Below are 27599 nucleotides of genomic sequence, written 5' to 3' on the forward strand. Positions count from 1 at the left end.
TGTCCGATCAATGGGGGCGTGCTGTCAATGTTGATTGACAGCACGCCCCCTTTGGTGGGCGTGCCGGGGGCGTGCCTCCCTGACGGGGGCGTTCCCACGGGAACGCCTCCCGTCAAAAGCCGGCCCACTGACATCACTAGTGATGTCAGTGGGAGTGATTTTGGCTCTGATAGAGCCAAAATCACTCCGGAGCTTGCGGTTGAAAACCTCAACCGCAGGCTCCGGCTCGCAATTTCGATGGTCGCGATGGTCTCGACCATCGCGCCCATCACAATGCACGCTCGTATAGCCTGTGGGTGGTGACCCACAGCTATACGAGCGTCCAGGAGGACGCTCCATGAAAATGGAGCCCTGCCCTCATTCAGAGCGTGCGCTCTGCTCAGAGCGTACGGCTCTGAATGAGGGCCATAGTTTGTTACATAATAATTTGGATAATAGTTATTAGAAGCTATAACTACTACACTAAATTTACTATATTATCATTACTCTGGATGCCAATAATTGTATTGCCACCAGTTGGGAGGAGGGGGCTGGTGGTGTATTCTTTTTACATGTCTTTTTTTCAGAGCTTGTCACTGGTATAAGAATTGGAATAAACCTTAAAATTACTTTCCAATGGCTTTTGCCTTTTTTCCAAGTGCCATTATCAGTAACTCTAAATGGGGATCATTAAATAATATGGTGGTGTTAGTTGTACAACTGTGAAGTTAAACAGAATAACCAATGAGATTCTACCTTTCATTTTTCTAATGCAGCCAATAAAACAATAACAGAAGGCTGTATAAGCCTGATGGAAATGAATCCCGAGGTTGGGTCCGTTAATTTAGCATAGTTAGAGGAGTGGTGAATTCATGTTTGGAACGGATTTTAGCTGCCGTTTTCAGTAGTCAATGGGGTTTGGGTTGCCAGGTTGAGGTGGTAATGCATGAGAAAACATCAGACATGCTTGGCGCAAAATTTGGTCAGGAACACTCTCCAGTATAATCCAGCTACAATGATATCACCCATATAGTCATCATTGGCACTACCCTTTTAGGGTTCCAGTTCTGTGCTGAAGTAAAAGGGGAGTAACTATAGAGGGTGAAAGGGGTGCGCTTGCTATGGGGCCCAGTGGCTTAGGGGGCGAGCAACCCACTGCACCCTCTATAGTCTAGTACAGCACCACTGTAATTTTTAATCGGGAGCTGGTCACGAGCCAAAAGGAACTTACGGACCAGTAGCCAATCAGCAGCGGCTGCTGGTCCGCGAGTTCCGATTGGCTCACGACCGGTGCGTGATAAAAAATGACATTGGCTCTCTTAGAAGCTGGGAGGCGTGGCTATGACATTCCCGAACCACGGCCACGCCTCCTCCCAGCTTCAGTAAGTTCCGTGAGGAGAGATGGAGCGGCACACCAGGCTCAGGAGGAGGTAAGTGGTGTGGGAGGCTGCAGGTGGGCGGGTGTGCATGCGGGGGTGGCGGGTTGGTGCATAGGTAACCCTATGGGGGCCCTGAGGAAATTTTGCTATGGGGCCCCCCATACCTCTGGTTACACCCCTGATTTTGTCTATTAATTAATTTAAACGTAAAACTAAAAAAAAAAAAAAAATTTACATTTGAAGCATTTATAGTTCCTTGCATGCAAACATTTAAAGGATACTTACAGTGGAGGCAGCCATTTTGTGTATAAACCAATAATATCCAGGAGAATGCAAAATTCACTAGGAACTGGTGAAGTCATTCAGGGACAACATACCTCCAATTTGCAATTGTCTAAGATACCTACCATCTACACAATGCTAGCATTGTATACCATTAACTTTGTCATTAGGTTAAGATTTGTATTCAAACAAAGGAAACGTAACGTAATATGTTGTCAATTTAACATTGAGAACATCTAATTAGTATTTGTATAGTTAACTGTTATTTTCTTCACTAACTACGTCTCATTTTGGATGACTCTATTCTGCCTCCTCCTTTTGAGTTATAAAAAGACAATAGCCACATTATTAGGATGGGTGATGTTACCTCACTGGAGGTGAAATGATAATATATTATAGAAGCGACACAACAAGCCGTGAGAACAGCAGCCTGATATTTCTGTGAGAAAATGTTTCATACAATGCGTTCTGGGAAAACGTTATAATCCACTACATGCTATACTACATAACTTTTTTTTCTAACCTATTATCTGAACAATTACATTTAGGGGTAGATTTACTAAAGCTTCTAAAACAGCCAAGTGGTGATGTTGCCCATAGCAACCTTTTCCACATGGAAATTAACGTTTATAACTCCAAGGGGTATATTTACTAAAGTGAGAGTTTTTAGAAGTGGAGATGTTGCCCATAGCAACCAATCAGATTCTACTTACCATTTAACTAGCACCTTCTAGAAGATAATAGCTAGAATCTGATTGGTTGCTATGGGCAACATCTCCACTTCTAAAAACTCTCACCTTAGTAAATATACCCCCAAGTCTTTATCTCATTATGATTATTTTGCCTATCAAAATCACATCTGTAAATCAAAATGTATTTATTCAATGCCTTGTAAAACAAAGCACATTGGAGTGCCCTGTAAACTTCACTAAAACTGCCTTCACTGCACACAACTTCTCTCTGCCTGTACAAACTACTACTCTTCAGCAAACATGGCCATCTTGCTCTGTAAACCGATGTATCCCAATGAAAATTTAAGTGCACTCGTGCAAATTGACAGCCATTTTGGACTTCATAAATGACTCCTACTGGGATTAATGTTTTTGATAGCATGTGCACGGGCCCCTATTTACCACCCAAAGTTCAAAAATGTATATAGCACACATAACTTTGACAAGGAAGATGGGCCCCCCTAAGCTCTGGACCCCATAGCAGCTGCACCCCTTGCTCTTATGGTAGTTACGCCCATGCATGTAGTCCATCACTTCATTACATGACTCAGTAATGACACTCATTTCAATTAACTGAGATGCTGCATTCACATAAATATTGGTTCAGACCAGAGCACAAAATGGCTGCCTCCACTGTAAATGAAATGTTCACTTTAATCCTTTTTAGACGCAGGATATTCCCATATGCATTGTATACATATATCGGAAAGGTATTTGGTGGGATAATACTGTTATCTATTCTCTTATTATGATGTACAGATATGGCAGATATATGTATAAAACCCCATCTATTCCCTTCTTTAGATAACTTACCTATAGTTATATGTGCTGGTTTTTTGGTTTTTTTTCCCCCAAATCCTCTGGGTAATTTCTGTGGTAAGAAAACTATATCACTGGAATCTTACCAACAGACTTGGCACTAAGACGGTACACTCATACAGTGTATGGGATTACAGCAAATGTGTAATATGACATATTAAAACAATTATAAAGCTATGTATTAATTGCTATTATAATTAGTAGCATGCGGCCTTCCCATCAACACGAGTAGAACTATTCCAATGCCATATTGCTATCTCTGTCATGACTAATGAGAAGGTGAGTAGGGTGAATCAGCTAGTAAATTTATATTTTAAGGTTTGAGACAGTAATCTTACATTTTAGTGCAAACAATCTTAGATCTAAGGACTATGTTTTATTGATGTAAGCATACCTCCCAACTGTCCCGATTCCAGCGGGACAGTCCCATTTTAGAAGCACTGTCCCGCTGTCCCACCCTCGGGCCCAATGTCCCGTGCGTGGGGGGAGGTTGGAGAGAATACTATCACACCGCTGCTCTGCAGAGTGCCTGCTATGTTATGCTGGGTACACACTGACAGATACATTGGCTGATCACAGAGCAACAAACGCGACGAGGGGCAGCAGGACATGCGGTCTGTAGATATATCATCAAAATTTAGAGTTCATGTCCAGGAAACTCCCCAGACCTTAATCACATTGAGAACTTGTGGTCAGTCCTCTAGAGGCGGGTAGACAAACAACAACCCACAAATTCTGACAAACTCCAAGCATTGATTAGGCAAGAATGGGCGGCCATCGGTCAGTATGTGGCCCAGAAGTTGATTGACAGCATGCCAGGGCGCCTTGCAGAGGTCTTGAAAAAGAAGGGTCAACACTGCAAATAATGACTCTTTGCATAAACTTAACGTAATTGTCAATAAAAGCCTTTGACACTTATGAAATGCTTGTAGTTTTACTTCAGTATACCATAGTAACATCTGACAAAAAGGTCTAAAAACACTGAAGCAGCAAACTTTGTGAAAACCGATACTTGTGTCATTCTCAAAACTTTTGGCCATGGCTGTAGTCTCATATGCCTCTGTATACTCTGCGGGTGCGTATAAAACTAAATAGGAACATTATTCTTATCATTCATATAGCAATACAATATTTCTGGGTAGTTCCACAGCAGCTGGAGTGCACATGTTGAATGCCCCTGATTTACAGGGCGGGATGTACTAAATGGAAAATGCAGTAAAAATCCCGTTTTCGGGATTGGCTGGCAGGCGAGGCTCCGATGCGGAGGGTAATGCCAGCTTTTGCTGGCGTTACCCTATAGAAGCCTATGGGCTGCTACCGCATTGCGCCGGTATGAGGGATCCGATAGAATCCCTCCCAGCTTGCTCTGCGGCCGCCGTGTCACTCTGCGCATGCGCAGATGGACTCCCGGGTCATAAACCGATCGCATATGTTAGTGGATATATGATCAGTATGAATGCGGTCTGGTGGGATGTACTCCGTAAGGTTAGTACATCCCGCCCACAGTGTCTGTTCAGGTAACGATTGCTAACGCTGCTAATTTTAGCTGGTCACTGCTGTCTAGTTCACGTTTAAACATTTCTTAGGTATTTCGTGACCAATATTCATGAGGCCTGACTAATATGCATGAGGCACTGGTTCACATTGATTTGATAGGCGGAAAGATTTGTTCAGTCCACAATGGCTGTATCCAGAATCCATGAACGAAAAGTTGAAACTCACTAATTGTTGTGAAATTCATAATATCACAGCCAGGGTTAAAGGAAATTTTTCATCCAGATAACTTGGCATTAAATAACACTTGTAAAAAGATCTTTCCAAAATGTCTATTTTATACGTCCCATAAAACAGTCAACATTGTTACAATGGTTAGCCAAACTGGGGTAGTAACTGCCAAACCCCACCTTATCCTCCTCTATCATCAACTCACAGAAAAGTCACAGGCTGGTTTTTTTATTTTTTATTGCATCGCCAAAAAGAACTAAATTTATTTCCTTATTAGGACAATGTCAATTAAAAACTCTCTTTACAAGTATTGCGGGGACGAAAACCAATTGTTCATCTGATCACGGGGGAGTGAGATAATATTCATTTTCATGACCTTTTCCTTTTTTTATTCTTTACTACATTTTCTGCCGGAGTCTGATTTGAGCTTTGATTGGGTTCATTCAATTTAAACATTAGACTTGCTGAATAGATGACAGCATAGCAACTTCTGAGAAATGGCATTTAAAGGGCAACCTTTACGGTCATTGGGTTACCAGAACACGGCATAGCCTAGTGAGGAGACAGAAACAAATAAACCTATATAGATGGATGGTCTCTTTTTTTTTATCATCCAGCAAGTGTAGTACTGTAGAAGTAGCGTTAGCATTGACCTGTTATTACTCAGTAAAGCTTTAGCTCATAAAGCCACCATGTAACTGACAATTCCAGGTACCCATTGTCCACAAATAGTGCGTTTTCTATATGCAGAGTGGTCCGTAAGTGTGGAAACACCCTTATAAAAAGGAAATGAGTAAGGAAATATTAATTCAGTGTCTACACATATGATATGGGAGTGGGGGAAAACTTTTTAGGGTATGTTACCAGTATGGTGGCCATCTTGAAGTTGGAACTATTTTTCTAACTGGGAAGGTAGTCATGTGACATATCAAGCAGATGCAGAATTTCAGAAGAAAGGCAATGGTGCTCTTAGGGCCTGATTCAGAGCCGCTCGCTCGCGCTGTGTGTTCGCAAGCAGCCCGATCTGTGTACGTGCATGCTTCGTTCTGCGCGTGCGCGAACTACACACTGAGATCGCAACCCTCTCGCTCGCCCAGCAAATGCAGCCCAGGGTAATGAGTGACAGGAGAGGCCGTTTGTGGGTGGTAACAGGGGCAGGACACTAATAACGGGGGGTTGGAGATGCGAACGCAGGCGTGCCTGGGTGTTTCAACGCCGTTTTAGAGGTGTGCATAATTAACAGGCAGCGTCATAGTACACATCACTTGCCTTTTTCTTTTACACTGATTTCCTTGCAATGCTTGCGGTAGGTTACAGCTACCTGAAGCACTGCGTTAGCATCCGATGGTGCTCGATGTACCAATGTTTTAATACACTTCCTGGAGATGACGTGTTGCTGGTGGGCGGCTCTGCCTGTGTGATTGGGCGTACGCATACACAAAGTGGCCACTCGCTAAGACATGGTGGGTGTGCTTATGCCTTGGCGAGCTATCGCTTCCCATGGCGGCACTTTGACAATTTGTATATGCATCTAGCGAGCGTACGCAGATAGCGAACGGGTCTGTATCAGGCCCTTAGTTCTAACATATCTTTATTTTATTTTTTTAACAAAGTTTCACCCTATATATTCCAAATCAACCGTAATATACGGCATACTTGCCAACTTTTTATGTCTCTTCTCCAGGAGAAACCCCTGAGAGGAGACGCAGGTGGCCACTTCGGTGGGACGGGGCCGGGCTTCTATGTCAATAGGCCCCACCCCTTTATGGTAAACTGGCGCAGATCGGGGAGGAGGGAACGGTGCTAAATTACACATTTTCACATCATTTAGCCCTGCTCCCTCCATACAGGGCCGCGATTCCCGACAATTATCTCCCCATCCTGCCCACTTCACTAGGAAGTGGGTGGAATGCGGGAGATCCGGACACTCTTCTGGGGCTGCGAAAGGCTATCCGAAAATTTGGGAGCCTTGTGCGAGTTCTGGGAGAGTAAGTATGATATACAGTGATGTGCGCAGTTGAACATTGTGCCGGCACAGCAGAGACTTGAACCTGCCCCCTAGAATCATACACTCGAATCATATTCTAGTTTCAAAGGCATTCTGCACCTTTCATCATTACAGTGGACAATACATGGAAAATGTAATGGGTGTTTTTGATCCTTTGGAAGAATAGGCCATATACACCCAAGTGTCCATTATGGGACATAAGGATGTAGTTAGCAGACCGGCGGCCGTGATGCCGCCGGTCTAAATCCCAACGGGGGAATCCCGACATGCAGGACTTAAGATAGGAATCAAAATACTAACGCCTATCTTAATCCCGGCACCGGAATCCAGAAGGAAGCCATCGCGAACGAGGTAATCTTAGTTGTTAACTGCGATGGGGAGGGGGGGCTGTTGGGTTTAGGCAGTGTAACGGGGTTAAGGTTAAGTTTTGGGGGGGAGGTTAGGGTTAGGAACCACTGTGGGTGTAGGGTTAGGCACTACGGGGGGAGATTTAGGTTTAGGCACTAACAGGGAGGGTTAGGGTGCGGGGTGGGGAGAGTTAGGCTACAAGAAGGGAGAGTTAGGGGGAGAAGGGGGGAGGGTAGGTATACTTACCCGACCCCTGTCAGGATACCAACCATCGTGATGCCGCCGACAGCATTTTGACAGGAGGCATCCCAACTGTCGGTATTACATACAGATTCCGGGACATGTATGTAGCATTCGTTCTTATGACCATGGTCAGTGTGCAATCAACAGAGAAATACAACAAGCCATTCAGACTGAGGGGGGAAATGTATCAAACCTTCCAAAGAGGACAAGTGGAGAAGTTACACATAGCATCCAATCAGCTCCTAGCTACCATTTTATAGAATGTACATATAAATGATAGCCAACATGTGATTCGATTGCAATCAGCACCTCCACTTGTCCTCTTTAGTAGGTTTGATACATCTCCCACTGAGTATGAACATGTACAAGAAGAATAACTGGGGCTACTTATAGATTGTAAGCTTGCAAGCAGGGCCCTCTTACCTCTATGTCTGTCTGTTATTACCCTGTTTTGTTCTATCAATGTTTCCAATTGTAAAGCGCAACGGAATATGCTGCGCTATATAAGAAACTGTTAATAAATAAAATAAATAAATAAAATACTTCATGAACTACAGTAATAAAACAAGAATAGGCAAAATGTTACTTACACCAAATAGAGACGCAACAAATCCTCCTCCAGCCTCCATACAAATTTTAAATAAAAAGAAAACTGCAGATGGCGTTATGCTATACAGGTAGTAGCCCATGAACTACTATTTTGCAATTTCTACCGGAGAGGGATCAGACGGACGTGCATGCGCAGTGTGCCACGAGGACCCGAGCCATGAAGCAATGTTATACCTTCTCGCTATCACTCCGCTTCCATCTCTTCTCCAGGACTGCTCTTATCAGAGCCCAGCCCCTGGCAGGAGATAAATAGTAAATTTGCGTGAAAATATAAAATTTCACGTTACTACTTTCCGCAAATATTTATCACATCTGCTTTAACAATGCGGATTGTGATAAATATGCCCCTAAATGTGAGTTTGACAAAGGAATTTAATTCAGCGCCATGTGCCGCCAGACATCACTGCGTTGTTCCGCTTGAGCACATTACCAATTTTTTGTGGAGGGGAATTCCAGGGGTCAAGAGCATACTTACCTACTCTCCTGGTTGTTGTGGGAGGCTCCTGAATTTGCAGGTAGCCCCCTCACCCTTGGAAGAGTATCCGGATCTCCCGCATCCCGTCCACTTCCTAGTGAAGTGGGCAAGATGGGGAGATAATTGCAGGGAATTGCGGCTCCTTATGGAGGGGGCCGGGCCAAATGACACAAAACCGAATAGTTTGGCTAAACCCCCTCCTTGCGGTCCCGCACTTCGCTACAGTTTGCAGTGATGGGGGAGAGGCCTAATGACATAGGAACCCCGCTCCGCCCCTCGAAGAGTCCAGCTAGGTCTCCTCTTTGGACAGAGAGGAGATATTAAAAGCCGGCAAGCCTGGGTCAAGGGTATTGAAGATGAAGAGACAAAGCTACTGGTATCCTCTTGCAATGTACAGTGCACAATAGCCTATGAAAGTGTTCTGCTTTAGGTGCTACTGTGCATGGAACTTTGTTTCTGTACAAGGAAAATGACATTGCTTTATATGATTATAATAATGAGTGTGACAACAGAAGCTACACAGTAGCTGAGATTATAGAATGACAGCCACAGACTCGGCATAATGTACATTATAAACACTTGTTAGGCACTCTCAGAGAGGGATTTCATCCTGTGTACATTAATATGTGTTAAGTGCTACATTGTGACTGTTATCATACACAGATCACTCTAATTAAGATTCTTCTATGATCTTCTCAGATTAACTGCACACACAGGGAAAGCTCAATGAAATCTGTTTGGCAGGTAATTCACAGTACTACTTGTCCATATCTGTGTCTTGTGGTCTTGTCCCTGCATTTTACCCTGCACATGGAAGATAGAAAACTGACTATTAGCTTTGTGCTTAATACCATGCCGAGATCTGACAGCAGATTCATTTTATACATAACTGCACATAGGGCAAATCTGTGCAAATACAAAATATGCTGAACATTTCAGATGTGATATTGCTGGAAATTCATCACAATCTGCTGCCTAAAGTTCAGTTCACTTATTACGTGCTACATGCGCTTACTCACTATGTGCTACACGTACTCACTCACTACGTGCTACACGTACTCACTCACTACGTGCTACACGTACTCACTCACTATGTGCTACACGTACTCACTATGTGCTACACGTACTCACTCACTACGTGCTACACGTGCTCACTCACTACGTGCTACACGTGCTCACTCACTACGTGCTACACGTGCTCACTCACTACGTGCTACACGTGCTCACTCACTACGTGCTACACGTACTCACTCACTACGTGCTACACGTACTCACTCACTACGTGCTACACGTACTCACTCACTATGTGCTACACGTACTCACTACGTGCTACACGTACTCACTCACTACGTGCTACACGTACTCACTACGTGCTACACGTACTCACTCACTGCGTGCTACACGTACTCACTCACTGCGTGCTACACGTACTCACTCACTACGTGCTACACGTACTCACTCACTACGTGCTACACGTACTCACTCACTACGTGCTACACGTACTCACTCACTACGTGCTACACGTACTCACTCACTACGTGCTACACGTACGCACTCACTATGTGCTACACGTACTCACTACGTGCTACACGCGCTCACTCGCTACGTGCTACACGTACTCACTACGTGCTACACGTACTCACTCGCTACGTGCTACACGTACTCACTCACTACGTGCTACACGTACTCACTCACTACGTGCTACACGTAACTCACTCACTACGTGCTACACGTACTCACTCACTACGTGCTACACGTACTCACTCACTACGTGCTACACGTACTCACTCACTACGTGCTACACGTACTCACTCACTACGTGCTACACGTACTCACTCACTACGTGCTACACGTACTCACTCACTACGTGCTACACGTACGCACTCACTATGTGCTACACGTACTCACTACGTGCTACACGCTCTCACTCGCTACGTGCTACACGTACTCACTACGTGCTACACGTACTCACTCGCTACGTGCTACACGTACTCACTCACTACGTGCTACACGTACTCACTCACTACGTGCTACACGTACTCACTCACTACGTGCTACACGTAACTCACTCACTACGTGCTACACGTACTCACTCACTACGTGCTACACGTACTCACTCACTACGTGCTACACGTACTCACTCACTACGTGCTACACGTACTCACTCACTACGTGCTACACGTACTCACTCACTACGTGCTACACGTACTCACTCACTACGTGCTACACGTACTCACTCACTACGTGCTACACGTACTCACTCACTACGTGCTACACGTACTCACTCACTACGTGCTACACGTACTCACTCACTACGTGCTACACGTACTCACTCACTACGTGCTACACGTACTCACTCACTACGTGCTACACGTACTCACTCACTACGTGCTACACGTACTCACTCACTACGTGCTACACGTACTCACTCACTACGTGCTACACGTACTCACTCACTATGTGCTACACGTACTCACTACGTGCTACACGTACTCACTACGTGCTACACGTACTCACTACGTGCTACACGTACTCAGTCACTACGTGCTACACGTACTCACTACGTGCTACATGCGCTCACTCACTACGTGCTACACGCGCTCACTCACTACGTGCTACACGCGCTCACTCACTACGTGCTACACGTGCTCACTCACTACATGCTACACGTGCTCACTCACTACGTGCTACACGTACTCACTCACTACGTGCTACACGTACTCACTCACTACGTGCTACACGTACTCACTCACTACGTGCTACATGTGCTCCTTCATACTTGCCTACTTTTGAAAATGATTTTGGAGGGAGATTGCAGACGGCTGTAGAATGCGCCGCACGTGGGGGCGTGGTCTGCTCCACCCAAAGGTCGTGTCTAGCTCCACCTATGGGCGTATATATTCCTATAAGCTGACACCCTAGCTCCCCCACTGTCATTAATATATCTCTGCTCTGCCACATTGACATTAATAGATCCACACACACACATTTACATGAATACTGTAGATTCCCACACACATTCACATTAATAGATTCTCCACACACACACACACACACACACACACACACACACACGAATAGATTCACACACATACATTTACATGAATAGATTCCCACACACAGGACCTCATTCAGAGTCGGTCGAAGCGGCCGCACGGTCGTACGGGAAAAGGGGCCGGATATGTAAATGATGCACTCGCATGTTGCGTCCCTAAGATCAGATCGGTAGCTGGCCGACCAAGGGGAGGAAGCGGCCGGAAGACAAAAAATACGCCCCCTTCTCGTACGCATTACACGTCATCTCCGGCCATATGAGGATTAATCAAGACCATCGGGCACCATCGGAACTGGTCGTAGAGCTTAAGGTTGACCATACCGTCTCTTAGGCTGTATGGTCATGTCAGTGTAAAAACCTCCCATGTCACATGTGCCATGACGCTACTTTGTTAATTATGCACTCCCATAAAACGTATGCACTCCCATAAAATGCCGTTCGCATAATTAGGCACGCCTGCGTTCGGATCTCCACTCCCCCGTTTTCAAGCACCTTCCCCTGTTACCACCCACAAACGCCTCATCCTGTCACTCAAACTACCGACCTGGCTGTGTTCAAGGAGAGAGAAATTTCTGATCGTAGCGGCTAGTTTGCGCACGCGCATTGCGAACTTTACGCATGCGCAGTATAGCGAACATCAGTGGCGTATGACCGTGCGGCCGCTTCGACCGACTCTGAATGAGGTCCACAGTCTCACACACACAATCACATGAAAATATTCCTACACACACACATAACATGAATAGATTCCCACAGTCACACACACATCACAATAATAGATTCACACACACACATTAATAAATGCCCACAGAGTCACACACACATTAATAGATGCCCACACAGACACACACACACATTACTAGTTTACTAGTACTGTTGCCAACTCTGAAATGAGAAACAAGCAACTCGAGTGAAAAACAAGCCCAATCCAAACCGATAAAGCCCAAAACATAAGCCCAACGTACTATGGTGGTACGGGGGTGGGAGTAATTTAATGAAAACCACAAACATTATTGTTTATTGTTCATTTTATTAAAATACATATAAATATTTGCAAAGCACGGCTTTTCCCTGCTCTACGAATAGACTACACTGTGCGAAGTAAAGCGCAGGGTACTCGGGGCCTTATTCGGCATAGGACGGAAATGCAAAGCCGCACACAAGCAGGTTTGTAATTCTGTCCTTGCTAAAATGCAAATGCAGCAGAAGGTGCCTGAAATCTCCTTGCTGCATCTGTTATCCCAGGCTGCGACCAAGGTTGCAGTCTGGGATCACCATTGCAACCATCGATCACGATGGTTGCACCTTTGGTCAGGCTGCGGTAGCTGAAGCTGGCCGTGTTCTGTCATCATGCAAGGCCAGGAAGGCCAGGAAGTCTGCGTCCATGGATGCAGAACCTAGCCTTGCCACTCCCAGAAAACGGGGGCTACATGACCTCGTTTTGCGGGAATGCATAAAACAGAGGCAACATGCCCCCATTTCCAGGAACGCAGGCCGTCTCCGCCCCGCAAACTCCTCTGCCTGTCAATCAGACTAATGCATACAGGTGCCTGTGCGATATAGCAGGACACGAGCGCAGATTCCCAAACAACTAGGGTGCACTGTTGAATCAGGCCCTCTGTGCGTGGTAAAGTTCAGGACAAAAGAGTCATTTAAACAAACACGTCAAAACAAAATAACTGACATATGGGAAAATGTAACTTCTATTGATCGTTTAAACGAGTCATTCTAATTAACCAAATCTATATAACTACATATACAGAGAGATATACATACAGACAGCTAAACATAAATGAATTGGTGAAGGAGCTATATAACATTTGCTCACCTTAGTAGTGGGACCTGGCTATCAAGCCCAAAAACAAGCTACCTAAAAAAAAATAAGCCCAAAAACAAGCAACAAGCAACCATCCAAAAAAACAAGCAATTGGGGAAAAAAACAAGCCCGATTCCGCTTGTTATAAGCGGACTTGGCAACTCTGCTTACTAGATGCTCACACAGACAGAGGAGCTTCATGAGACTGAATGTTAGAGCTCACTGTAGGTAATGCCATCGGTATGGTTACCATTAATGGCAAAATAGAAAGTGGCCATCGATGATAACCAATTAAGCAATGGATGACCACCGATGGCTTCACCAACCGATGGTCATCCCTGTTCTATGACTGACTGGCCCGTGGCTATGCGGTTGTCAAGAGGCGGAGCTATGCTCAGTGTCCTGGCACCTTGTAAAAAAAAAAAAACAAGAAACTATTCATATATGTATTTCCATAGATGGAGGGAAAACATCTGGTTCTCCCCTATCGATGGTAAAAACATTTGACATCGACCATAAACCATCAATGATTACGAATCGTCGATGGCCATTCCTAGCTCACTGCAGCTCCTGCCACATCTATTCATGTCAGTGCCGTGGGGGAGGAGAGGGGGTGGGAGACATACTTGCCTACTTTTGAAAAGTATTTCAGGGAGACTGTGAAAGCAACACCAATGAGCGCTGTGGTACAGTGGACGTGTACGGCTACATCTGAGAGGTGTGCCATAAACTGACTTACATCCAAATGTAAACGAGCCCCAAAGTAGTTAGAAAGATCTACTTGTTGATGAAATTACACCGATACTTTTCAGAGCAGCTCATGTATTGTGTTTTACACGTGGTTCCATATAAGTGGCCAAGAGAAACCTTATATGAAAATGCATGTAGCCATAGGGATCACTGTGCCTTATAACCAATACAGGGAAATGTCACTGATTATACAATTTGAATGTATATAGCAGCTACATAATATGGGTAAGGTGAAATCAGGGAGATTACTAGACTCTTCAGGGAGTCAGGGAGATTGCTACTATTTCAGGGAGTCCCCCTGATAATCAGGGAGAGTTGGCAAGTATGTTTTAATGGCAGTGGCCATACTTATTTTGTAAACCATAGTCAGTACATATATCATTGTTTTGAGGTCTGTTGGTGCTGCTTCAGTGTTTTGGTGAATGGTGCGTAGCAATCCACCACTCAACAGTACCTTTATGTGTTTTATTAGGGTACAAGCAGAGCCATAACTAGACTTTGGTGCCCTGTGCCAGAAAAAGCATCGGCGCCCCCACCCACCCTATTATTTTTCAAATAGTGACATATGATGTGCACCCAAAAAAAGGCCATAGCCTCATGGGGAAGGGCCAGGGAAGAGAATGGGGAGGCCAGGAGATGCTGGGGATAAAAGAAGAGGAAGCTACAGGTGAGAATGATAATAAACAGAAAATTGACAGGCCCAATCAGCGCCCCCAGCTCTGCGATGCCCTGTGCCATGGCACAAGCCGCACTACCCTAGTTACAGCCCTGGGTACAAGCACCATATTGTAGTCAAACTGCAACTCCTGCTCTTCTGAGGAGTACCCAGTTTTGGAATGGGAGGGGGCAGGACAACGTGTACACTATCAGATTGGAAGGTTCACAGCAGCAGCAGACAAATGAGCTGGCCATGTGGACGGGAGTGAGTTATGTCAGTGAGGACAGGGGCAGTGAAATTTTAGGCGAGAAGCCCCATTCTGACAGTTATATATTGGAAAGGTTCAGTCCCCTAATAGCACAGTGTACTATTGATCTGCCATACTGATGGAGTAAATGAATATCCAAGTCACATACGACTCAAAGAAGATGGATGTATCATCTCCCTCACATTTGTATACTCCCAGTTATAACCTTGACTGGGTCGGAGAATTTGTTACATCATATGAATGTGCACAGCAGCACTAAGTATAAAAGAAGGGTGCGCTACTCTTATTAGAGGGAGAGACAGGGCTGCATGGCACTTAATATAACCTATTTCATTATCATGCTACCCAAATTGCAAATTATGAGGTAAAATGATTTATTATATCTGCATTAAAATGCAGATCGTTTTATAAATATGGTCCAAAATGAGGCTCAAACAATCTATAGGAAAATGTTAATATTTAAATGAAGTAAAGAAACAGTAGAAAATAATATTAGAAAAGTGATTTCTTTCATTTTTTTTTTCTTTTTCATCAGAATCCTGCAAACAGCTGCACCGGGCAGGGTATACCTGTGTACATGCGAGGCAGATAATAGGCCGTATGTCAGCATTATCCTGCGGCTCAGGAAGAATCTTAGAAACAGTTATAAAAGCTACTTCCCATAAAAAGTAAGGTTTTTTTGCCAGTGTTCACTTGCACAATCTGTTCTTTACACATTTATGGCATTTTGATGACCTTGTATCATTTCCTGACTTCCAACCATTTGACATTAAATCTACTGTAAATTATTCACAAAACTCTCAGAAAAATCTGCTGCTTTCACCTGACAGGGTTCCCTTCCCAGCATGCACCAGTCCTGAAATCTCAGCAAGGATATTACAAGCTGTGAAAATAAACTCCTAAGACAAAACTCCATTGTTTCCCCGCCCTATCCTGCTTTAAGAACTTTTTTCTGCTATAAAATAGTTTTGTTCTAGACTTTCTCCTCAACTAAATCAATCTGACAATTTGGCTTGTTGCAGTTTGCACATGTTTTATAGGGATTATCTTTTGCGATAAATAATACGGAGGATTAAAATTATTTAGAAGTCCATAACTCTTTTGCTGTTTGCAAAAACCTTAGCACAATAAGGAACGTATCTTTAGAAAATTATAATGATATTGCTAAAAAAAAAAAAGCTGTTTATAGGACAACGTCTTGCATAATATTGATGACCGTCCAATTCTCAGTTTAGACCTGGCCAAGCTGCAGGCTTCTATTATGGGTGTGGTAAAAAATGTCAACCATTGAGAATGACAATATCAGAATGACGACATGGTTGTTATGCGACATGCCGACATGGGCATAATGCTAGTGTTTTTAGTGTATCTGAGCCCTAACTGAAGCCTAACCCTAAACCGTTAATGGACTGTCGGCATTGTGCCTGGTCTGTCAACATTAGGTCCATGTCAACATTTTGACTGTTGAAATTTTTTCCATTGTACAGTTTATACCTGTTTCCAAGCCCAGTGGAAAGAAGCTGCACATTACATAATATTGGTATACATGTCAAATTGTTCACGGTACAATATGTCACAGCTTTGTTTAAACATGGACTTCAGTTACTGTAGGGATCAGTGATCTATAGTTTGCTACGCTAAGCTATTTTTACTTTTGTTCAGATCACACAGGAACGCAACATACTTCCAGAAATTGCGGCTATGAGGAGAGGGAAATATCCGCCCCTAAATTGTGCCTCGTTTAGGGTGCAGCAATCTTATTACTGGGGTTATGGTGCAAAACACTGAGAAAGAAAGACAACTGATACAGTAACTTGCTAGACAATTGACAGACTTTCTTCTCGTCCATACTTGTCGACTTCCTAGCTACCACCTTCCAGGAGGGGGCATCCTGGTCAACTCAGTGTAGTGCGAATACATGATTTATTTATTACCAGTTATTTATATAGCGCACACATATTCCGCAGCGCTTTACAGAGAATATTTGGCCATTCACATCAGCCCCTCCCCCAGTTGAGCTTACAATCTATATTCCCTACCACTTACTCAAACACATACACTAGGGTTAATTTTTGTTGGGAGCTAATTATCCTACCTGTATATCTTTGGAATATGGGAGGAAACCAGAGTACCCGGAGGAAACCCACGTAAGCCCAGGGAGAACATACAAACTCTACACAGGTAGGGCCGTAGTGGGAATTGAATCCACGACCTCAGTGCTGTGAGGCATTAATGCTAACCATTACACCGTCTGTGCTGATTCAGTGAGAATTACGTCATTGACCGCCCACTTTCGCTCTGTCAGGGGACTTGACAACTCTTCCGGGCACCCGGGAGCGCCCACCGATTTTGAGGAGCCTCTGGGAGAGTAGACAAGTATGTTCTCTTTAATATATTGGTTCGGCCCACAAAATGCCTGCCTGTATCAGTGACTTAGAGATGTCACTGGTTCATGGTGAATCAATAGGCTAATATTTGTTCACACCACAAAATGGCTGCCGCCACTATTTGCAGACAAAGTGAACACGAACAAAAAAAAAAAAAAATCATGATTTTTATGACATTATTGACCAAATATACTGCATTGTTTAGATGGGAAGACCGGCCAAAAAGAAGATCCCGACGGGGTAAGTAATTAAAGTATTCCTAACCCTCTCCCCCCCACTAACCCTTCCTTAGGGGTGCCTAATCCTAACCTCCCCCCCTAGTGCCTAACAACTCCCCGTAAGTGCCTAAACCTAACCCCCCCTCCCCGCACCCTAAATCTAACCCTCCCAGGGGGTGCCTAACCCTAACCTCCCCCTGGGGGTGCCTAACCCTACCTAGCCTAACTCTAACCCTCCCGGGGGGGGGGTGCCTAAGCCTAAGTCCCCCCCCCGGGAGCATCTAACCTATCCCCCGCGCAGCTGTCTGCTCCCGGCGCCCGGCTTACCTTCATTCGGTATACGTAGGGATAATGACAGGCGTCGGGATTTCGACGCCTATCATTAATCCCTTGCTGGGATTTGACTGTCGGGAAGCCGGCGGACGGCATTTTGACCGCCAGCTTCCTTACTACATACCAATTAGATGTGCATATAATCTTGTTTTAAAGAGGACTTGTTTCCAGTCTGAAAGAAGCTTTTTATTTAATTCTAACATTTGTGATGATTGATGATGTTTTATTCTTCTGCTACCCTACCAGGTCCACGTTAAACATAAGAAAAAAAAAAATATAATAAAAAATTAGCAGTAAAAATAGAGAATTTCAATCTCGTGATGTAACATATGCCAATAACACTTTGTGGCGTCATTTAATGTAAAGCCATGTTTTTCCACTTCATTTGAAAGCAGAAAATGAAAGTGATCCAAATGCACTAAACCCTAGCCCTCTTATTTAATTAATGGATTAGGTGCACTGAGAAGTTTCCTCTGAATTCCACAGTCTTATCTGGTGAACTCTGAATACATACCAGTGTCAGCTGGGGGGGGGGTTGGGGGGGAAGCAGAGCTGAATGAAAAATAGATTCCAAAAAACACATGCAAAAAAAAAAAAAAAAAAGACATATTTGCAATGAAATGGTGAAAATGTGATCGATAACATTTTATTTCACAAGCAGGGACGGCTCTAGGGGTATTCAACCTAAGCAGTCGCACAGGAGCGCCACCCATAGAGGGTGCACCACTCCCCAAAATCCCGATTTCGGCGGGACATTACTGTCCCGCTATTCCAACCGTGGGCAGAAGTGGCCCGCGGGTGGTTAAATCAGTAGGTTGGGGACCCCCACTGCTGCAGCTGTGCAGCGGTGCCAGACCCCGGAGACTCTGAATGGATGCTGCGCACATGCGCGTGGCATCCATTCATTGACGGAAGAGGGCTGGGGGAAGCCCAGCTAGTGAGGCTCCCCCCAGCCTGACGTTATTTGGAGGCGGACACGCCTCCTAATAACGTCATGTAGCGGGTGTGGCCTATGGAAATTAGGCCACACCCCCATTTTTGCCTGCGCGCAAGGATAGGGCGCTCTGAAGGGAGCCGGCACAGGGTGCTCCGATCCCTGGAGCCGGCCCTGTTAACAAGTATTTTGCTTTCATTGTATAACTCGCAATACACCTATAAAATCTCATTTCTGATATGGTTGTTAGTTACTGGGATAGAGCATTAGCTGGCCAGTGAATGGCTGTGGCATATTTCTCCCTTGGAATTTGGCATGATATCTATGGTGCTTTTCAGGGATCTTGGCTGCCCCCCCCTTATGTTAAATATTGGAAAATAAATAAAGGCTGTGATACTTGGTGTTGTGTCATTTTACTATGGGTTATGAGCAGGGCTATTTTTCAGCAGGAACTCAGGGCCTGATTCAGAGCCGGACACTTTTTCAGAGCGCTCGCTCTGAATCAGTGCCCTCCCTCTCTTGTTTTAGAGCAGCCTCCTGGCCGCTCGCATAGCTGTGGGTGACCACTCACAGCTATAGCGAGCGGCCAAAAAGATGGTCACGATGGTCAAGACCATCGCGACCATCGGGCTTGTGACGAGACCCTTGTGGTAGGGTCTCATCTGCCGCAAGCCCTGTAGTGCTTTTGGCTCTATCAGAGCCAAAAGCACTCCCACTGACATCACTTGTGATGTCAGTGGGGCCGGCCCCAGGCGGTAGGCGTTCCCATGGGAACGCCTCCATCTGGCCAGCCACGCCCCCGGCACGCCCACCAAAGGGGGCGTGCTGTCACTCACCATCGACAGCACGCCCCCTTTGTAGCGAGACCCATAGCGACGGCTTGCCCGTCACTATCCAGGTCTCGTGCATGCGCACGACGGAGCCGGGTCCGTCGTGCGCATGCGCACTGGCCCAACATCGACCCGCTTGCAAGCACTCAAAGCGGGTCTGAATCAGGCCCTCAATTCCTGGACCAACTGGATTAACTGTCCTGGGCCAAAATGGATTTCCTATAAGATAAGTTTTATTTTGAGGGGGATCGGTGGAAGACCGGCAGTGAAGATCCAGACAGGTAAGAATCTAAACTATTACTTATCTAACCCCCCCCCCCCAACAACAGTCCCTTAGGGATGCCTAACCCTAACCTCCCCCACAAGTGCCTAAACCTAACCCCCCCTTACCCGCAGCCTAAACCTAAGTATCCCAGGGGGGTGCCTAACCCTAACCCCCCCTTACCCTGGCCTATCCCTAACCGTCCCGGGGGGGTGCCTAACCCTAAGTCCCCCCCGGGAGCCCCTAACCCCCGCGCCCGGGTTACCTTAGATCGGTATGCCGGGCGTCGGCCTTCCGGTGTAGGTAAAATGACAGGCGTCGAGATTTCGACGCCTGCCATTAGACCTCTGCCGGGATTAGACAGTCGGGGAGCTGGCGGTCGGCATTTCGACCATCGGCTTCCTGACTGCATACCCTTTTGAGTGTCTTCTCTTCTAAGTACTATATATATTTATTTATTTTTTCTCTATAGCTCCATCCTTAGTAGCTCCACCCACAGTTCCTGAACCTATTTTTCCAGAAACAATAGCTCTGGTTGTGACTATAATGATCATTTTCAGGACAGAAGGGGAGAAGGACTGGAAAGGGATGTGGGGGAGAAATTAAGGGGTAAGGAGTGGGGGGGAGAGGGCTACATTAATTTAAATGGGAGGGTGGTTGGTAATGAACAAAAATGAAACTACAGGAGTGGGTGGTGATAGTGATGAAAAATTAGTTGCAGTATATAAGTTACAGTCAATATCAGCAGTCATCTGGCTACTATTAAAATGAGCTTTTTGATGAATGAGAGAGAAAAAGTCCCAAATTGTGCAGGACAGTCCCAATTCTAAGTGAGAGACGGACGTCTTCCACTGTGGCTCTTTAACACAGTGACAAAGTGGTGCCACACATGCACAGAAAGCCAGCGGCCATTTTGGTTATGGATATGAAGCCACCCTGTAGGAACCAGTATGGAGTATGTGCAGTAGCGCTCTCCAGCGACAACATAGACTACAACAGGTAACGATGGCGTTAGCTACCAGGGCCAAGTTAGCTTGGTAAATTCGGCAAGAAAGCAGCCCCTATAGCGGATATCCCCTGTAAAGACATTCAGGGTATACTTATTTTTGCAGGTGCCCCCCAACTGGTGTTTTTGGGGGATATCCTGCAAATAATAATATATAAATAGGCCACTTAAACTGGCTATTATTATTATTATTATATTAGCTGTATCCACAGAATAAGTACATTTTAATTAGCTTCACATCCACTCATTCAGTTACAGTATAATATAAACACCCTAAAAACAAAAGCATAAAAGTTATCACGACTTAAAACTTTAATAATACTGCAAACCAAGTGTCCATGATCTGCAGTTACAGACCTCAGCACTTCCCCTGGGTGCAGCAACTTCCTGCACACACTGTGGAATATTTGGGTGTTGGGATGTGTCATCCACTGCTAGTGGCACCAGGCCTGTGTAAGGGGGACTGAAGATAGAATGGTAGTGTTGCAGTAGAATCATTCTTTCCTCCTCCCCTTTCCCTCCTTTTTTCTCAGATTTGTATTTTTTGCTGTTGTTTTTTTGTTTTGATCCATCCAGATATCCATACGTTTACTTTTCTTTGGATGTTATAATATTGTTAATGGGCTATTTTTGTAGTGTTACACAATTATTATTCGAACTGGGACCATATTTCTACTTCCCTAATGTATGTTTAGCGGCTGAATCTACACACTAGTTTGCTTTTTCCATGTTACCGTTGTATAACTATTGCACATTGTGATTTACGGTTATTGATATCTGCCTGTAACATTTTCTATTTTTTAAGTCACTTGATTTTTGAAAATTGAAAATAAACAGATCTTTAAAAAAAAAAAAAAAAAAAGGAGGACGGAAGATGTGTGACATCATGATCACACAGGCCAGGCCATAACAAACAGGGCGTAGATGAAAGTGATATAGAGAAGGCAGCTGCCTTAAATGCTGCAAATGCTTTATTCAGATGGAAATTTAGGGACATATTCAATTTGAGGCGAAATTCAGTTGCAGGACTATTCGCCGTCATCGGAGCTTTTCTGGGCGAGAAAGTATCAGGCGCGTGCTCGCGTATCCCCGTATTCAATTTCAAAGAGGCAAAAACGGGACATGACGAAAAGGTAAGTAGAGAAAAGTCCTGTCACTTTTAGGAAAATCAGCCTGTCACCCCCCCAAAAGATGCACTAACATGTGGGATCACTATGGGTACCCCCGAAAAGCCCTGCTAATGGTATTTGGGGGTCTTTAAACGGTCTATACAGGTACTTTTATGAGTCTTTGACAAAGTGGTGAAGAATAGCATTTAGCAAAACAAATTTGGATAAATAACTAGTCCCATGAAATTTGGGGTACATGAAAATGGGTGCAAGCATATTTTTAGGTCCCCAAGGTGAACTTTTAAAAATCGTAAAAAATCCACCTGCCGTAACCAACTGCATTCAAAAAAACACCTGGGGCACACTTGGGGACCCCCCCCCACAGTCTATTTCACTAGTTTATAAGTTTGTCCCCCAACTTTTTCTTTTTCGCTCCCAAAGCGTAAGTTCCTGTGGAACTTTTACAAATATTTTTGACACAGAATACCTTTGGGGGACAGTGCAAGGGGTGCCAGGTACTTTTTTCAGTTTGTACCCCAAAACCCCAATTCTGCACTTTTTTTCGCCACCTATTCTATGGTGAAAACTTAACACTGGATTTTGGCACAGGGAAAAGTGAAAACGGCGAAAATGACATCATCGGCGATAAAGTATCGCCAATAACGGGTTTTCACAGCCTAATTGAATATGGCCCATAGTAGCAATCTCCCTGATCCCTGAAGAGTCTAGCAATCTCCCTGATTACACCTTACCCTCATTATGTAGCTGCTATATACTTTAAAAAATAAATAAATCAGAGATAGATACATTCAGATGGTATAATCAGTGCCATTTCCCTGCATTGGTTATAAGGCACAGTGATCCCTATGGCTACAGGCATTTCATATAAATAAGGTTTCTCTTGGCCACCTATATGGACACCCTTGTAAAACACAACAGATGAGTAAGCACTGAAAAGTATCAGTGAGTTGTCATCAACAAATAGATAAATAATGGTGCATACACACGGTCAGATAAAAAAGAACGAAATAAACAATAACGATATAGTTTATCGTTTGATCGTTAATATCGTTCTTTTTTTTTTAACCCCTCCAATGACCAAACGATGGTCGATGCGTGGGCATGGATGGTCGATATCGACCATCGCTTATGCATGCAGGCCAACCTGGTCGATATTGACCATGTTAGCCTGTTGTTACGTCGTTTGGGGGTTGGTGTATGTTGCAGGATGTTCGATATCGAATATCCAGCACATGCAGGACGATCAGATAAAATCTGATCGTTGTCTGATCGACCCGTGTATACGGGCCATTAGTGCTTTGGGGCTCATTTATATTTGGATGGAAGTCAATTCTATGACACGTCTCTCAGATGTAGCAGTAAACGACCACTTTAACATCGTGCGTAGCAGTAAACGTTCACTTTAACGTCGTGCTTATAGGTGTTACTTTCGCAATCTCCCTTAAATGTTTTTTCAAAAGTAGGCAAGTATGTGTTGAGGTGTTTTGCTATTAAAAACATTGGCCTTTTAAATTTCAGGCTTAAACATGCAGGGAAGCATAGTAAATAGACCCCTTGGACCACCAAGAATTATATGGTCCCAATTTGGTAGCACGTGTATTCAGTCCAAGCATTAGGCTCGGGACAATTCTAAAAAGCACAAAGGGCCTCATTCAGAGGCGGTCGGAGGCTGCAAGCGGTTGCTCAGAAACTGGGCGGCCGCTTGCATCCTGACCACCCGCCTCTGTTTTGGTCGTTAGGCTCTAACGACCGCTCGGGTAATGGTCGTGATGGTCAGAGACCATCGCGACCATCGGGGCTTACGACGAGACCCTAGGGTAGGGTCTCACTTGTCGTAAGCCCCGGAGAGCTTCTGGCTCTGTCAGAGCCGGAAGCTCTCCACTGACATCACTTGTGATGTCAGTGGGGCCTCCCCCAAACGGTAGGCCTCCCCCAAACGTTAGGCCCATGGGAACACCTCCGTTTGGGCTGCCACCCCCCCGGCCAGCCTTCCAAACGGGGCGAGCTGTCAATCAACATCGACAGCTCGCCCCCTTTGGAAAGAGACCCGCTATGACCGGCGCTGTCGGTCGTAGCGGGTCTCACGCATGCGCACGAGAGAGCAGGCTCACTCGTGCGCATGCGCACTGGCCAAACATCGAGGCGGCCGTGCGGTCGTAGACCGTATGGCCGCCTCTGAATAAGGTCCAATAAGTGCAGCTCCTGACCTCACACACTGGCAAGTCACGGCCATCAACCAATTAGATTTACAACACTCCTAATCGGCATTTTATTGAACCCAATCAGATGTTGATGACAATATGCTATCATATAGGGCTCACATTTACAAGGAGTAATACAACCAAATGAGCCATCTACAATTGTTGCATACAGATTTATCCTGAGACCCTGTGGATCAGCCGCACCATATAGAACCCTCTTAGTTCGCCAGGTCCCACATGACTTGGCTGTGCCGAGCTTCTTTCCCACTCAAAATGTGTCTTATTTGCAGAAATAAAACAACTGGAAGCAACAAAACTACTTATCTAGATTACACTGAACAATTTGATGTGCGACATTTGTGTATCTGTGTATGAAGGAGTGTAAATCTGTAGTGTTACGATACGGCAGCCGCAGCCTTTTTTCTCGCCAAGTTCCGGTCATCTGCAACTTTGTATGTGTTTAAATCTAATTTCTGTGCAGTTAAAGTCACAGCCCAGGGTTTCTAGTACACTGTGAGTGGCGTTTTGCTGCTTCTGCGATGCGGATAAGATGCAAAATGGAAATGAAAATACGGTACGCTATACCTCTAGGAGCGCCTCAGACGTCCGGGTGTCTTAACGCTAGGTCACGGTGTATGAGGACGCATCTGTATACAGGCAGATGAGGATTCACTTTTGGCTATAGACACACACCCTATCTGATTCACTAGTGGCACATTACATTGGTAAGCATCAGTTCAGCACCTCTTCTTAAATGATAATTCCATGTGCCGCCAATTAACCCCCCCCAGCACTTCACAGTGCAATGTCTGTAAATTATTACAGAAACGGCAAATCACTTAGGTTAACCACTTTTAAATGGCGCGTTGAAAGTGGGAGGGCCAATTACAAGCTGCAAACCTTTTACACCATGGTTGGCCCTATCTGTGTGGAGTTTATATGTGCTAATCATGTTTGCGTGGGTCTCCTCCAGGTGCTTCAGATTGCTCCCACAATCCACAAACATACTAGAAACTTAAAAGGCTTCTGAATATAGATTGTGAGCTCTGGGGCAGGGACTGACGCGAGTGAATGTAATATTCTCTGTAATGCTCTGTATGATATTTGTGCGCTATATATATATAACAGTTGATAAATCATTTGCTCGTATTGTTTAATTACAACTCACCATAGCAAACGAAGAATGAGGCTGTTCCACCTTTGCATGTACAAGCTCTCATTTGCATTGGACATTATAAAAAGTAGCATTCTGCATTTTGTTTTTAGCACTCATTTCCTTTTTATGTCATTGAATTAGTCCCAATGGGATGTAATTATCCTGATAGAAGTGTACAAAGCATGAGGTTATTCATTAGTATAAAAGTGGAGATTGGCTCTTAAATTTTACAAGACAAAAGTAATTGATCCATTATGGTTGCTAAGTGAAATTCCTGTTGTAGATGATATGCCCACAGCACTGCAGCCTTTGTCTATTGTCACTGGTGTAAGGATTGTATTCCCCTCTCTGCTGCTATGGAGCATATAGGCAGTGACCTTACTAGAGTACAATGTCACCTGGCTCAATGGTGACACAAATCAAGGTGCACTGTTTTGTTTTGTTTTTTTTTAAACAAAATTGCCCATGTAGTCAGACCTCAGCACTTGTGCGAACATTCTTTAGGACTTCTTTACGCTACATGTGTCACATTATAGAAACTATTAATAGCTCACTGACAAATGTTCTCAATTTGAAGAAAATGGGGGGGATGATCTGTATCTTACAAATAAATATAACAAGTATGTTGGTAAGTTATTTAATGACAAAACCGAACAAATTTCGGGTTGAAATCGAGGTGGATTTCTCCGATCCCCCGACACATCATTAGAACAGATGATTGCCCCAATAAGGTTAGGTGAACGGGCCCCGCTCTAAGTTTACCTGGGTAAAAAAGCTAAAGACTAAGGACCGATACAAAAGAGACTCACCATGCATTGTGCCACGCAACTCTGTGCTTAATCTGTGACAACAAAAATACTACAAATACTACGAATACAAAGTGACTGTTAATAATAAATACTTCCCAAAGCAATAGGTATTGTCATTAATTTATATTTTGTAGAGGTGCAAGAGAAAACGTGTGATGTCGGCACTACCGTAACTGGCTGATATGTGCGCTGCTGGGCACCGCACACATTTGAATTCCCCCCATGAATGCAAGGATTCAGTCTCCAGCTTTTAAAACTGGTTGTAGGATCATTCATATACTGTAGGGCCTGATTCAGTAAGGATCGCAAGTGCAATTGCAACAGCGATTACGCGCGCAGTCTCCCTGCGATAGTATGGTAATCCACTGCGATCGCTATGCTGTTGCAGCACAACATAAGGACGCCCACTTTACCTTATACACATCTGTAATGTTTAGGAAGACTGCAAAACCATCGGTAACATCGAGTACCATCGCAGCCTCATGCACACTTGCACAAGCTCTGACCTTACTCAGAAATGACTAACCTCATCGCACGCAGTGAGTACACAAGCTGCGTATGGCATCGCAGTGGATCATTTATGCACGCCCATGCAACGGCGTTCAAACGCACTGGCACGCCTGCGTTTCGCCGACCCCCCCATCACCTCCCACACACGGCACTTCCTGTCAATCACTCTGCGATAGATCTGCGTAGCCACTGCGATCGCAGTCCCGATCGCAGTGGCTGTTACCGCACGTGCACTGTGATGCATAAGCATGCTCAGTACGCAACATTCGTCCGATTGCGTGCGTAATCGCAGTTGCAATCGGCAGTGAATCTGGCCTACAGTTGCTTATGTTGTATTTAATAAAACTTTGCTGCAGCCGATTCCAGCAGTTAAGCAACCTGGCTGCTGTTATGGAGCAAGTCCCACAAAGGTTAAACAAAAAAGACCCAGCAAAACCCCACAGGGTTGCTGTGGAACAACAAATCCCAGCAGTCCATGACAGCTGGAAAGACGCAGGTTGCCGACCTCTGGATCACATTAGGATGTAGGTGTGTCACCTTGTGTTCTGGTCTCGTTTTCCTCTATATTCATGTAACAACTGCACATAAAGTGAAACAAATAAACCCTTGCATGTTGCACAGTTTTGAGGTTTGCCATATCTATGAGCTGAAACAAAGCACTGGGGAGAGTCAAACAGT

General features: G+C 44.8%; 1 protein-coding gene across 3 annotated transcripts in view; it reads right to left on the bottom strand.

Moving 5' to 3' along the window:
* CALD1 (caldesmon 1) overlaps positions 1 to 27599 on the bottom strand; it is a 186225-nt gene that overhangs the window by 41542 nt on the left and 117084 nt on the right. The window lies entirely within an intron of this gene.

Source organism: Taudactylus pleione, unplaced genomic scaffold (genome assembly GCF_031769625.1).
Source record: "Taudactylus pleione unplaced genomic scaffold, aTauple2 ptg000456l, whole genome shotgun sequence".
Taxonomy (NCBI): domain Eukaryota; kingdom Metazoa; phylum Chordata; class Amphibia; order Anura; family Myobatrachidae; genus Taudactylus; species Taudactylus pleione.